Consider the following 13571-nt stretch of genomic DNA (forward strand, 5'->3'; position numbering starts at 1 on the left):
GCTTGAGGTTTTTGGCATCTGGAACCTTCCATCGTGAAACAGGAAATTTGTGTTGTGTAAGTGAACCGACTATGCAGAATAGCCAACAATGTCTGCAATGCTACAGTATATGTGAACTGAAAGACAGTTATGTCAAGTTCCCCGATTCTGTTGCCCAAGCCAACTACAATGTAGAGTCCTATAAATATTGGCTGTGTAGATGGATGTTATATTCCCATCAAGTGTCCCTCTACAACAGATTCTGAGGAGTACAGGAATCTTAAAAACTGGTTTTCAATAACATGTACAAAGTGTGTGCACGCTGGAAAGGTGCAACGCATGACTCAAGGGTTTTCCAAAACTCCTCTGTAAGCTCAGTTTGAAGGAGGACAACATACAGTAGTGGAATCATACTTGGTGACAGTGTGTGTGTGCACAGACCAACTTGTTCACCCCCTATCTTCATCCAATAGAGCCTAAGCAATAATGGTACAACCAAACTCATATCCACACCAGAGGTGTAGTGGAGTGCATGTTTGGTGTATGGAAGAGTCGTTTCCAGTGTCTCAGCAACACATTGCGCTTTCAACCTAGAAGATGCTGCATTGTCTTAATTGCAACAGCAACAGCTTCACAATTACCTTAAACCGCATGGCTATCCAGATCCTCGCATTGAAGATGAGGATGATGCAGATGTTCCCATGGAAAAGCCAGCAGAGATGGAAAACCCTGCAGAGATGCTTTTGCTATTCAGCACTTCTCACAATAAAGATAGCTCAAGTGATTGAAACAAACAATAGCCATGGATTGATCACAAAAAAAGAATCATTCACAAATGGAAATATCGGGACCCCGAACTGTTGCTGGTTGGAGAAGAACATTGGTACTGCTGATGCTGTAACGCTCGTCGTTAGAAGGAGAAGTGGACCAAGGTGTAACCGATGTGAAATGGCTAGTTAGTTAGCGGTGGTGTGCGCTAATAGCGTTTCAATCAGTGACGTCACTCGCTCTGAGACCTGAAGTGGTTGTTCCCCTTGCGTTGCAAGGGCCGCGGCTTTTGTGGCACGATGGGTAACGATGCTTCGTGGGTGTCAGTTGTTGATGTGTGCAAGGGTCCCTGGTTCGAGCCCAGGTTGGGGAGAAGAGAGGGACGGAACCTACACTGTTACAAAGGCGCAGCGTGGTAAGTGTTCATGATACTTTATTCAAGAAACACTCAAACAAGAATAACCAAAAGAAACCAAAACGAATGCGAACAGTTCTGTCAGGCTCAGAATGCTAAACAGAAAACAAGATCCCACAAAAACCCAGTGGGAAAAGGCTGCCTAAATATGATCCCCAATCAGAGACAACGAAAGACAGCTGCCTCTGATTGGGAACCATATCAGGCCAACATAGAAATACCTAATCTAGAATGCCCACCCAAATCACACCCTGACCTAACCAAATAGAGAAATAAAAAGGCTCTCTACGGTCAGGGTGTGACAGATGCTTTGTGTTTCTCTCCTCCATAGTCAACTCAACACGAAGGATTTGCATCTTCGTACCTTTTAAATACGTTGGTTTGAGCTCATGAAATTCCGTGGCCAGTTTCTCATGCATGCTCAGCCTCTTTTTCTTTGCCCTCCGGCCCGGGTTAGTGACACGATCCTCTGTCCTGGCTGCTGCAGATGTAGTTGGCTGACCATCCTGTTATGACAAGTCCCATCCAAGCTACAGTGGTCATATGCCTCTAGAAAATGATTGCATTGCTGTATTGGAGAACATTATTTCTTCAAGAGTTAAGTTCATGACATCATTTTTAGTATGGGAGTACAAGAGATGACTGACAGCATTACCTATTCTGGGGATGGCACATGTTGAATGAATGTGTCCTACCAAATGAGGATTGGAACAGTACCATATGGTCATTCAGGCATACCTTCCAGGGGCTACTGGCTATCAATCATCCCGGTCAACAAGACCATTGAAATCAATGCTGTATACCTGCGTACTATATTGTGTCATATGTCAAGATTCTTTGACCTGCATAGGTGTTAGAGAGAGAGAGGGGGAGTATGATCTCTGGCTGCAGGTAGTAACTATGGCTGCCAATCCTGCATTTCAGCTGTGCTGTATCACCTGCATTTGTGATTGATTGTGTCCTGCTAATACTGTGTCTGTAGTCAAGATAGAGTTGTCATATTATCTCACATTTACTCAAAGAATCTCAGTGGACGGGCAGACTTGTTATGGTTCTACGGATATGGTTCTTTTAATGAGCCTCTAGAGCAGATGGCTTCTCGAAAACATCTTCGGTAGAGAAACATCCACCAATTAAAACATATCTGTCTACACAGTGGTGAGGTGGCCTCTTCAGTATGAACATTTGAGCACAATAAAAGAACATAAAAAGCATTGAGCAATTTATTTCCCTTCATGCACTGGGCTGGGAAGGAAACACTAATAAAAAAATGGTGATGCTTTTAGAAAGTTTGGAACTGCAGGCTATGGATTCCCGCAGGTCTATGCTTTGGTCTGTATTGGGCTCTAGCATACTTAAATTGAAAATAACTCCAGAGGTTTAGGGAACAGTTTAATACATATACATTTACATCATTTAGCAGACGCTCTTATCCAGAGCGACTTACAAATTGCTGCATTCACCTTATGATATCCAGTGGAACAACCACTTTACAATAGTACATCTATATCTTTTTTTTTTTTTGGGGGGGGGGGTAGGGGGGGTTAGGATTACTTTATCCTATCCCAGGTATTCCTTAAAGAGGTGGGGTTTCAGGTGTCTCCGGAAGGTGGTGATTGACTCCGCTGTCCTGGCATCGTGAGGGAGCTTGTTCCACCATTGGGGTGCCAGGGCAGTGAACAGTTTTGACTGGGCTGAGCGGGAACTGTGCTTCCGCAGAGGTAGGGAGGCGAGCAGGCCAGAGGTGGATGAACGCAGTGCCCTTCTTTGGGTGTAGGGACTGATCAGAGCCTGAAGGTACGGAGGTGCCGTTCCCCTCACAGCTCCGTAGTTGTAGGATTTGCTGATGAGACAAATAGGCTACATGTCCAATGTTACAGTAAAGGGTAAATCCATTTGAATTCAATCACTTTTTGACAGCATCCCTTTTGATTTCAACAACATTTTCTATACGTTTTCCCATGGAAGAAGTGGTCAGAAAGCGACTTTTTGGACCTGAATGCCAAAATATTCAGTAGATCAAGGTGCTCATAGTTTACCCATTTTGCATATCCCACCATACCATGAGATATCCATGTCTTCAATCACTGGAAAACATAAACAGTTGAGTTTGATATGTATTAAAAGCTTACAAACAAGGTTGTCAAACTATTTTTCATAATTTCTTGATTTAAAAATAAATAAATTATTATGACTTTTTTCAACCTTTAACGTCAATTATGTAAAAACGCATAAACTCAACAAAACAAATCCATATTTGCATATGTTGTAGCTTAGAACCTACTTTACATTATCTCAGTATTTTCTGTTGTGCCCGCCATCAGTTGAGAAACAATATGATCTCGAAAACAGGATGGGTGTCATTTAAATCATAGAAATATAATTTATAAAACGGACCTATCCCTCAAATCCCTGCAAATTAGCTGGTACACCATTGAAATTGAATTGAACTTTTACCTTTTAATTACTACCAGAAAGATGGCCGCCGATTCACCCACCGTCGAATGTCAAATTAAATGGTCATGCCTATTCTATTATGTATATTTCTATGATTTCAATAGGTTTCCTATGGAGGATTGACAGTATAATTTCAAACAACAGTATATTCCCATTCAAGTCAACATTCTCTGATGTTTGGCCCTCCAACCATCTTTGTGGTACCATTTGAAAATGTCAATTGTATTCCCATTTTCATACATTTATCAGCCAAAACATGACACCCACCCTGTATTCAAGGGCATGTTGTGTCTCAACTGATGGCGGGCACAACACAAAAACTTCATGATGTAAAATAAGGTCTAAGCTACAACAACAAGTGGTTTTAGATCATTGATGTTAAGGTTAACAAATTACACATTTTCATTAAAAAAAATGGAGGAAAAATCAAGAAATTATCAAATAGTTTGATGACTCTGTAAGCTTTTAAGTTACATAAATCTCAACCGTTTATTTTTTCCAGTGATGGAGACATGGATGTCTCATGGTAGTGATGGGGTATGCAAAATAGGTCAACTTTGAGCACCTTTATCTCTTGAATATTTTGAATGTCACTTTCTGAGCACTTCTACAATTGGCAGATATGTATAGAAGGTTTCGATTAAATCAAAAGGGGTACCTTCAAAGAGTGAATGAATTCAAATGGATTTATCCTGAAGTGTTTTCCAGCTCCAGATAACCCACATGGCTTTGCCTTGGACAAAGTTCTGTGTAGACGAGGTGCCATGCCAATGCTATCATAGTAAAAAATATATATATTACTACTATTTGTCATTAAATGATAAAACTAGCTTTCTGTGACAAGCTTAGGCAAATCAATCTGGTGCCAAATGCCATTTTTTTCACGATAAAGTGACTAATTTGTAACTTCTGTCATGCCCAGGCACACATCTACATGAGTGATAGTTTAGCCAAAGATTGTATAGGGAAGGAAGAGGTTGGGCAGCTACTAGCAAGCTAAGTTCAAGGAAGGAGGGAGCTCATGGATGCAACAGAGCACAACTGTACTGTGACGGATCAGCATGGCGGATAGTTTAGGTGGTAGCGGTAACGCAGTTAATATCAATAATAATTCCAAGAACAGGATTAATTGAACAGGAACAAGATAAATTGGGATGAATGCTGCTGGGGAAACATTGAGTAGTGTTGAGAGTAGACTTGTAAAGCTCAGGACTACTCTAGACAAAGACATTTTTGAAGAAACTTTGATTTAACTTTATCAGTCATTAATTTGAAGACAAACTGTCACAGAATATGTGCCACCTCTTTGGTGCCGAATGGTGTATGTTGCTAGTGTGTGTAAAAGCCAAATGAGATGTGCAAGATGTGATAGGGATCATGAGTATGGTAAATGTGGGCCTGATGTTAAGGTTAAGTGTTGCAACACTGATGGAGTACAACAAAAAGTCATGGAAGCGGGGAGGTACAAAATAACAAATTATGTATCTTCTGCTGAGGCTGCTCGAAAAGTGACCAGCAAAGCCATTGTTCAAAATGCTCTGGTTCCAGAATATCGGCAGACAGTGACTGCTCCAAGGAGGCCCGTAAGCTCCTCAGCCTACTGTCAATGTGACATGCGAGCATAAATGCTTGGTTACGGAGAAAAGTATGGTTGTAAATCATGTAAACTTCTTGGCCTTCTTGTTTAGGTTAATCAATATGAGTGCTGTATGCAAGAGGCGGCAGGGTAGCCTAGTGGTTAGAGTGTTGGGCTAGTAACCGAAAGGTTGCAAGTTCGAATTCCCGAGCTGACAAGGTACAAATCTGTCGTTCTGCCCCTGAACAAGGCAGTTAACCCACTGTTCCTAGGCCGTCATTGAAAATAAGAATTTGTTCTTAACTGACTTGCCTAGTTAAATGAAGGTAAACATAAAAAAGAGCAGGACTGGATGAATAATGGAATGGAAGTAGTGGAAGTGGTGAAGGCAGCCAATGAAATTCTGGGGATTTCAGATACTGAATCATACTCCAAATGATGACCAGGAACCTAAGTAACCTTACATGTAGTGATATTGAATTGTGTTTGGTTGTCAATAGTTCCATCTGTGCCACTGACTATTATAATTTATATGCTGATTTACATCTCCATCTCAAACAGAAACTCTTACGTAAAAAAAATAGGACTAAATCAAACTTTATTTAAAGTGCATTCAAAGTTTGATTTGATTTAGTGCTATTCTTTAACTTAGATTTTTGTTTGAGATGGAGACGTGAATCGAACATATAAATTAGTTTGCATGAGATATTTGGTTGCTTTGACAGCTAAACAGAATTCAACAAGAACAAATGATATGTTGGATTCACGTCTCCAACTAAATCAAAAATAAAAGTTAAAGAATGTGATTATTAAACCAGTGGCTTAAATGGAACTATCCAAGCAGTACATCGCCTTTAAATGTGGATGTTTGGTTGCGTTGTCAACTGAAAACAATTCAATATTTATTTTGTAATACAGTAAATAGCCTAAAGTTAAGGATATCTTACAAACTAAAGTAACATTCAACATTAAAATGAGTAACACATGCATGGACTTATTTTGAGGTTACTGCAACTATACATTTCTTCTTATGCAATCAAATAAAGCGTTCATGTTCAAGATAGCATGCATATTGTAGGTCATCGCAGGTCTGTGGAGATCTTCACAATTGCTTTAATAATCTGCGCAGAATCTCTAACAGCACTGATCACTTGCAACATTTACTTTTAATGTAATCTCAGCTGCAATTCAGGTCATTTGGTTATGCTGCTAGATGAAGCACGGTAGTAACGCATTAATCTGTTATATAAATAAACAGTGATTGTGGTTGAAGATTTTAGGGAGGGGACTAGTTTGTATCAATGATGGTCGGGGGACTTGGGTCAATGTGACTAGAGGTACATCGTCAGGTTTAGATATTACATAAGTGGCTTCCTCCATTGCTGGTATATGTGAGTGGGATGTGAAGTCAGAATCTACATTAGGGGGTGATCATTTCCCAGTTTTGTGCAATATAGACCTTGACGTGTTTTGACAGACGGTGCTTTGACAAAACAAACTGGAAACTATTTGACACTTTATGTCAATGGGTCAGTAGAAGACTGCTACGTCTATGAATTCCGGCGTATTGGAACCTTTCTTATTGGCTTTTCCAATAGGACTGGGGATGGTAGATGGACGATGGTTCCTTGGTGGGCCGAAGCACAGGGGATGGTAGACGGATGACGGTTCCTTGGTGGGCCGAAGCACAGGGGATGGTAGACGGACGGTGGTTCCTTGGTGGGCCGAAGCACAGGGGATGGTAGACGGATGACGGTTCCTTGGTGGGCCGAAGCACAGGGGATGGTAGACGGATGACGGTTCCTTGGTGGGCCGAAGCACAGGGGATGGTAGACGGACCAAGTAGATTAGTCACGAAAGTCAGAAATAGCAATAAAATTAATCACTTACCTTTGATGATCTTCATATGGTTACACTCACAAGACTACCGGTTACACAATACATTTTAGTTTTGTTCGATAAAGTTCCTCTTTATATCCAAAAACCTCCATTTTGTTGGCACGTTTGGTTCAGTAATCCAGTGGCTAAAATGCGGTCACAACAGGCAGACGAAAATTCCAAATAGTATTCGTAAAGTTCGTAGAAACATGTCAAACGATGTTTATAATCAATCCTCATGTTGTTTTTAGCCTAAATAATCGATAATATTTCAACCGGACAATAGCGTCATCAATATAAAAGAAAAACAAGAAAGGCGCACTCCCGGTCACACGCAGTAACCAGCTCTGGGGACATCCCAGGGTCCACTCACTCAATGTGGTTATTCTTCCTCAATTTTCAGAATAAAAGCCCGAAACAATGTCTAAAGACTGTTCACAACTAGTGGAAGCCATAGGGAATGGATTCTGGGTCCTATCCCTTTAAATGGTGGATAGGCTTTCAATGGAAAAACACCCATTTCAAAATAATGGCACTTCCTGGATGGATTTTCCTCAGGTTTTCACCTGCCATATCAGCTATGTTATAGTCACAGACATTATTTTAACAGTTTGGAAACTTTAGAGTGTTTTCTATCCAAATCTACCAATTATATGCATATCCTAGCTTCTGGGCCTGAGTAGCAGGCAGTTTACTTTGGGCACGCTTTTCATCCAAAATTCCGAATGCTGCCCCCTATCCTAAAAAAGTTAAACAGCCACCACTAGCCGGCCTCCGCCCAGTACCCTGCCCTGAACCTGAGTCAATGTTCTAGCCGGCTACCACCCAGTACTTTACCCTGCACCTTAGAGACTGATGCCCTATGTACATAGAGTCATTGAACACTGGTCACTTGAATAATATTTACATACTGTTTTACCCACTTTATATATACAGTGCCTTATGAAAGTATTCAGACCCCTTAACTTTTTCCAGATTTTGTTACGTTACAGCTTTATTCTAAAATTGATTCAATTGTTTTAATCCCCTCATCAATCCACACACAATAACCCATAATGACAAAAATAAATAAAAAGTGTTGTGGGTGCAAATTTATGAAAAAACAACAACTGAAATCACATTTACATAAGTATTCAGACTCTTTACTCAGTACTTTGTTGAAGCACCTTTGGCAGCGATTACAGCCTCGAGTCTTCTTGGGTATAACGCTTGGGTATAACGCTCAAGGCTTGGTTTTTGCTCTGGCATGCACTGTCAAATGTGGGACCTTGCATAGACAGGGGTGTGCCTTTCCAAATCATGTCCAATCAATTAAATTTACCACAGGTGGACTCCAATCAAGTTGTAGAAACATCTCAAGGATGATCAATGGAAACAGGATGCACCTGAGCTCAATTTCAAATCTCATAGCAAAGGGTCTGAATACTTATGTAAATAAGGTATTTCTGTTTTTACTTTTAATGGACATTGCTAAAATTTCAAAAAAACTGTTTTTGCTTTGTCATTATGGGGTATTGTGTTTATATTGATGAGGAAAAACATACATTTAATCAATTTTAGAATAAGGCTATAACGTAACAAAATGTGTGAAAGGGGAAGGGGTCTGAATACAAGTGCACTGTATGTTATGGAAAGAGCAGGTGTCCTTAATGTTTTGTATACTCATTGTGTGTATATATATACATATATACACACAATAATATATGTGTATATATATATATATATATATATATATATATATATATATATATATATATATATATATATATATATATATATATTAGTTGAAGTCGGAAGTTTACATACACTTAGTTTGGAGTCATTAAAACTTGTTTTTCAACCACTCCACAAATTTCTTGTTAACAAACTATAGTTTTGGCAAGTCGGTTAGGACATCTACTTTGTGCATGACACAAGTAATTTTTCCAACAGTTATTTACAGACAGATTATTTCACTTATAATTCACTGTATCACAATTCCAGTGGGTCAGAAGTTACACTAAGTTGACTGTGCCTTTAAACAGCTTGGAAAATTCCAGAAAATGATGTCATGGCTTTAGAAGCTTCTGATAGGCATCATTGACATCATTTGAATCATTTGGAGGTGTACCTGTGGATGTATTTCAAGACCTACCTTCAAACTCAGTGCCTTTTTGCTTGACATCATGGGGTAATCAAAAGAAATCAGCCAAGACCTCAGAAAAAGAATTGCAGACCTCCACAAGTCTGGTTAATCCTTGGGAGCAATTTCCAAACGCCTGAAGGTACCATTTTCATCTGTACAAACAATAGTATGCAAGTATAAACACCATGGGACCACGCAGCTGTCATACCGCTCAGGAAGGAGATGGGTTCTCTCTCCTAGAGATGAATGTACTTTGGTGCGAAAAGTGCAAATCAATCTCAGAACAGCAGCAAAGGACCTTGTGAAGATGATGGAGGAAACCGGTACAAAAGTATCTATATCCACAGTAAAACGAGTCCTATATCTGAAAGGCTAGTGGGTAGTACTGCAGATCATTCTAAACTGGCAGTATTGGAAGACTGCTTGATATATGAACAATATTAAAAGAGGGGTTTTGGCCCAGAGATTGGGATTAGGGTAGATGAACATGGACTCATGGACCTTGATATAGGGCCATCTCTGGCAATGGGAAATGTGCCAGCGTGGTTTTATACAAGGTCATATGTTGATCTTAGCCTGATCGAAGAAAATAAACAGTGTCGTGAAGAAGATAATACAGGAGCAATAGTGGATCAATATATTAGTAACCATTTTTATTCTTGGTTGGCAGTGTACACAGATGGTTTGAAAGATCCCATGAACGGGAAGAAAGGAGCATGTGTATTACGAAAGTATTCATACACCTTGACTTATTCCACATTTTGTTGTATAACAGTGAGAATTTAAAATGTTATCCAATACCCTAAAATGACAAAGTAAAAACAGGTTTTTAGACATTTTTGCTCATTTATTGAAAATTAAATATAGAAATATCTAATTTTACATAAGTATTCACACCCCTCAGTCAACAATACATGTTAGAATCACGTTTGGCAGCGATTAAAGCTGTGAGTGTTTCTGGGTAAGTCTCTAAGAGCTCTGTCCATTATTCTTTTCAAAACTCTTCAAGCTCTGTCAAGTTGTTTTTTGATCATTGCTAGACAACCATAGATTCTCAAGCAGATTTAAGTCAAAACTGTAACTCGGCCACTCAGAAACATTCAATGTCTTCTTGGTAAGCAAGTCCTGTGTAGATTTGGCCTTGTGTTTTATGTTATTGTCCTGCTGACAGGTGAATTCATCTCCCAGTGTCTGGTGGAAAGCAGATTGAACCAGGCTTTCCTCTAGTATTTTGCCTGTGCTTAGCTCCATTCTGTGTATTTTTTATCCTGAAGAACTCCCCATTCCTTAACGATTGCAAAGATTCCCATAACATGATTCAGCCACCACTATGCTTGAAAATATGGAGAGTGGTACTCAGTAATGTGTTGTATTGGATTTGCCCCAAACATAACACTTTGAATTCAGGACAAAAAGTGAAATGCTTTACCACATTTTTCAGTATATCTTTAGTGCTTTATTGCAAACAGGATGCATGTTTTGAAATATTTTTTATTCTGTACAGGCTTCCTTCTTTTTACTTTGTCAATTAGATTTGTATTGTGGAGTAACTACAATGTAGTTGATCCATCCTCAGTTTTCTCCTGTCACAGCCATTAAACTCTAACTGTTTTGAAGTCACCATTGGCCTCATGGTGAAATCCCTGAGGGGTTTCCTTCCTCTCCAGAAACTGAGTTAGGAAGGATGCCTGTATCATTGTAGTTAATGGATGCTCAAAGGGATATTCAACGTCAGCAATTTTTTTCATTTTTACCCACCTACTGTACTAATAAGTGCCCTTCTTTGAGAGGCATTGGAAAACCTCCCTGGTCTTTGTGGTTGAATCTGTGTTTGAAATTCACTGCTTGACCAAGGGACTTTACAGATATTTGTATGTGTGGGGTACAGAGATGAGTCATAGAAAAATCATGTTAAACACTATTGTTGCACACAGAGTGAGTCCATACAACTATTATGTGACTTGTTAACCTGTTAGTGATCACTTCGCGTGCCAATCCCTTTAGCGGGATCGATTTGACAACATCCAGTGAAATTCCAGAGCGCCAAATTCAAACTACAGAAATATCAATATTCAAGATTCACGATAATATAAGTGTAATACATCAAAATAAAGCTTAACTTCCTGTTAATCCAGCCGCAGTGTCAGATTTCAAAAAGGCTTAACGGCGAAAGAATACCATGCGATTATCTGAGGACAGCGCCCGCACACAAACACATGAAAATAATTTTCAACCAGGCAGGTGGCGACACAAAAGTCAGAAATAGTGATATAATTCATGCCTTACCTTTGAAGATCTTCTTCTGTTGGCACTCCAAAATGTCCCAGAAACATCACAAATGGTCGTTTTGTTCGATAAATTCCTTCTTTATATCCCCAAAATGTCCATAAATTTGGCACGTTTGATTCAGAAATACACCGGTTCCAACTCGCCTAACATGACAACAAAGTATCTAATATGTTACCTGTAAACTTGGTCCAAACATTTCAAACAACGTTCCTAATCCAACCTCTGGTATCCTAAAACGTAAATAATTGATACAATTTAAGACGGGATAAACTGTTTCCAATACCGGATAAAAACAACGTGAAGAGTCCACTTGGAGTGACACTTACAATGAACAGCCCTACTTCTTCATTTCTCAAAAGAAAAACATCAACCAATTCCTAAAGACTGTTGACATCTAGTGGATGCCATAGGAACTGCAACCAGGTTCCTATTAAATAGGGCTTTCAATAGAAAACCATTGGGAAATACTATGACCTCAATTTTTTTCCCCCCTGGATGGTTTGTCCTCGGGATTTTGCCTGCCAAATCAGTTCTGTTATACTCACAGACATTATTATAACAGTTTTAGAGTGTTTTCTATCCATATCCACTAATTATATGCATATCCTAGCTTCTGTGCCTGAGTAACAGACAGTTTACTTTGGGCATGCTTTTCATCCGGATGTGAAAATATCTCTAAGAATTCTTAAGCAAACTTTTTAGTCCTGAATTTATTTAGGCTTGTCATAACAGAGGGGTTAAATACTTAATGACTTAAGACATTTCAGATTTGAATTTTTTATTAATTTGTAAAAATGTCTAAAAACATAATTCCCCGTTGACATTATGGGGTATTGTTTGTAGGCCAGTGGTAAAAAAAATCTGAATTTAATCAATTTTAAATTCAGGCTGTAACTCAACAAAATGTGGAAAAAGTCAAGGGGTGTGAATACTTTCTGAAGGCACTGTATGCAAGAGATAAACAAATGATTTATCTGTATATGCAACAGAATTAGTCGTGATAATTATTGGATTGCAATAGATAGAGGAAGTGCAACTAAGAAGAATAGTAACATGTTCAAATTCTGCATCAGTTTTTTGCAGTCTAAGATCTGGGAAAATCAGTATGTGAGGATTTATGGATAGAAATAATGACAATGTTGTGGGGGTTGTTCGGGTTACAAAGACGTGATAGAGTTTCAGTTTTGTTGGAGTCCTCCTCATATAGAAGTCAATGGAAATGATATATTAGATATAATAGGAAAGAAAGCAGTGATTTAGTGGATATACTGGTGCAATTAGAGAGAGAGGACATTAAATACAAAAGACTGAGTTGGATTGCTGGCAGAAGCAACGAGATGCAAGTAATTAGGGGAGACATTTTTATAGTACAAGGACATCTGTACGAGAGATAGTGTCTTGTAGTGGGAACAGAAGAGAGAAAGTTATGTTATCTAGGATGAGATTAGTGCACATGGGATTTAATTCTTCTTTGCAATTGAAGCATGGTACTGGAATTTGATGGGTTTATGGTCAAATAAATGGTTGAACATGTAGTATTATAATGTGAATCTTATGATGTAGAAAGGGAGAGTTTGTTTTCTAGTGTAAGAGTTGGACAGGGATGGGATTTGGGTGGTATTTTGGGTGGGGGGGATGGTAGTAGTGAGGTGTGTAGGGGTTTATTTGATTTGATTAGAAACACAGGCCTCACACTCCAGTACAGTAGGTGGCGGTGTATGCACCTTTCAGTTGGATGCAATCTGTCAATACAATTTAAAGAAGAAGAAAAATATTGTATAGTATGTAAGGTTGCCATGGGAGGGTATATTACTGGAAATGTACCAGTAAACTACCAGAATTTTGATATCTTTCAAGGATTGTATGTAATCTATTACAAGACATCTAGTGGCCCTTTTGGGTACACAAGATTTTCACAGGTGTCTGTAATGATCTCTGGCCCTCTGTGTGGCCTTATCACATGTAAAATATATGAAATAATAAGAAAAATAAAGAATAACATAGCTGTAAAACATTATCCTAAATATAAACTTAGTGAATACCATTGGTGTTTGATATGGTGGTTTCAGAATGAAACATCCTTT

This window comes from Salmo salar, chromosome ssa20 (genome assembly GCF_905237065.1).
Source record: "Salmo salar chromosome ssa20, Ssal_v3.1, whole genome shotgun sequence".
NCBI lineage: Eukaryota > Metazoa > Chordata > Actinopteri > Salmoniformes > Salmonidae > Salmo > Salmo salar.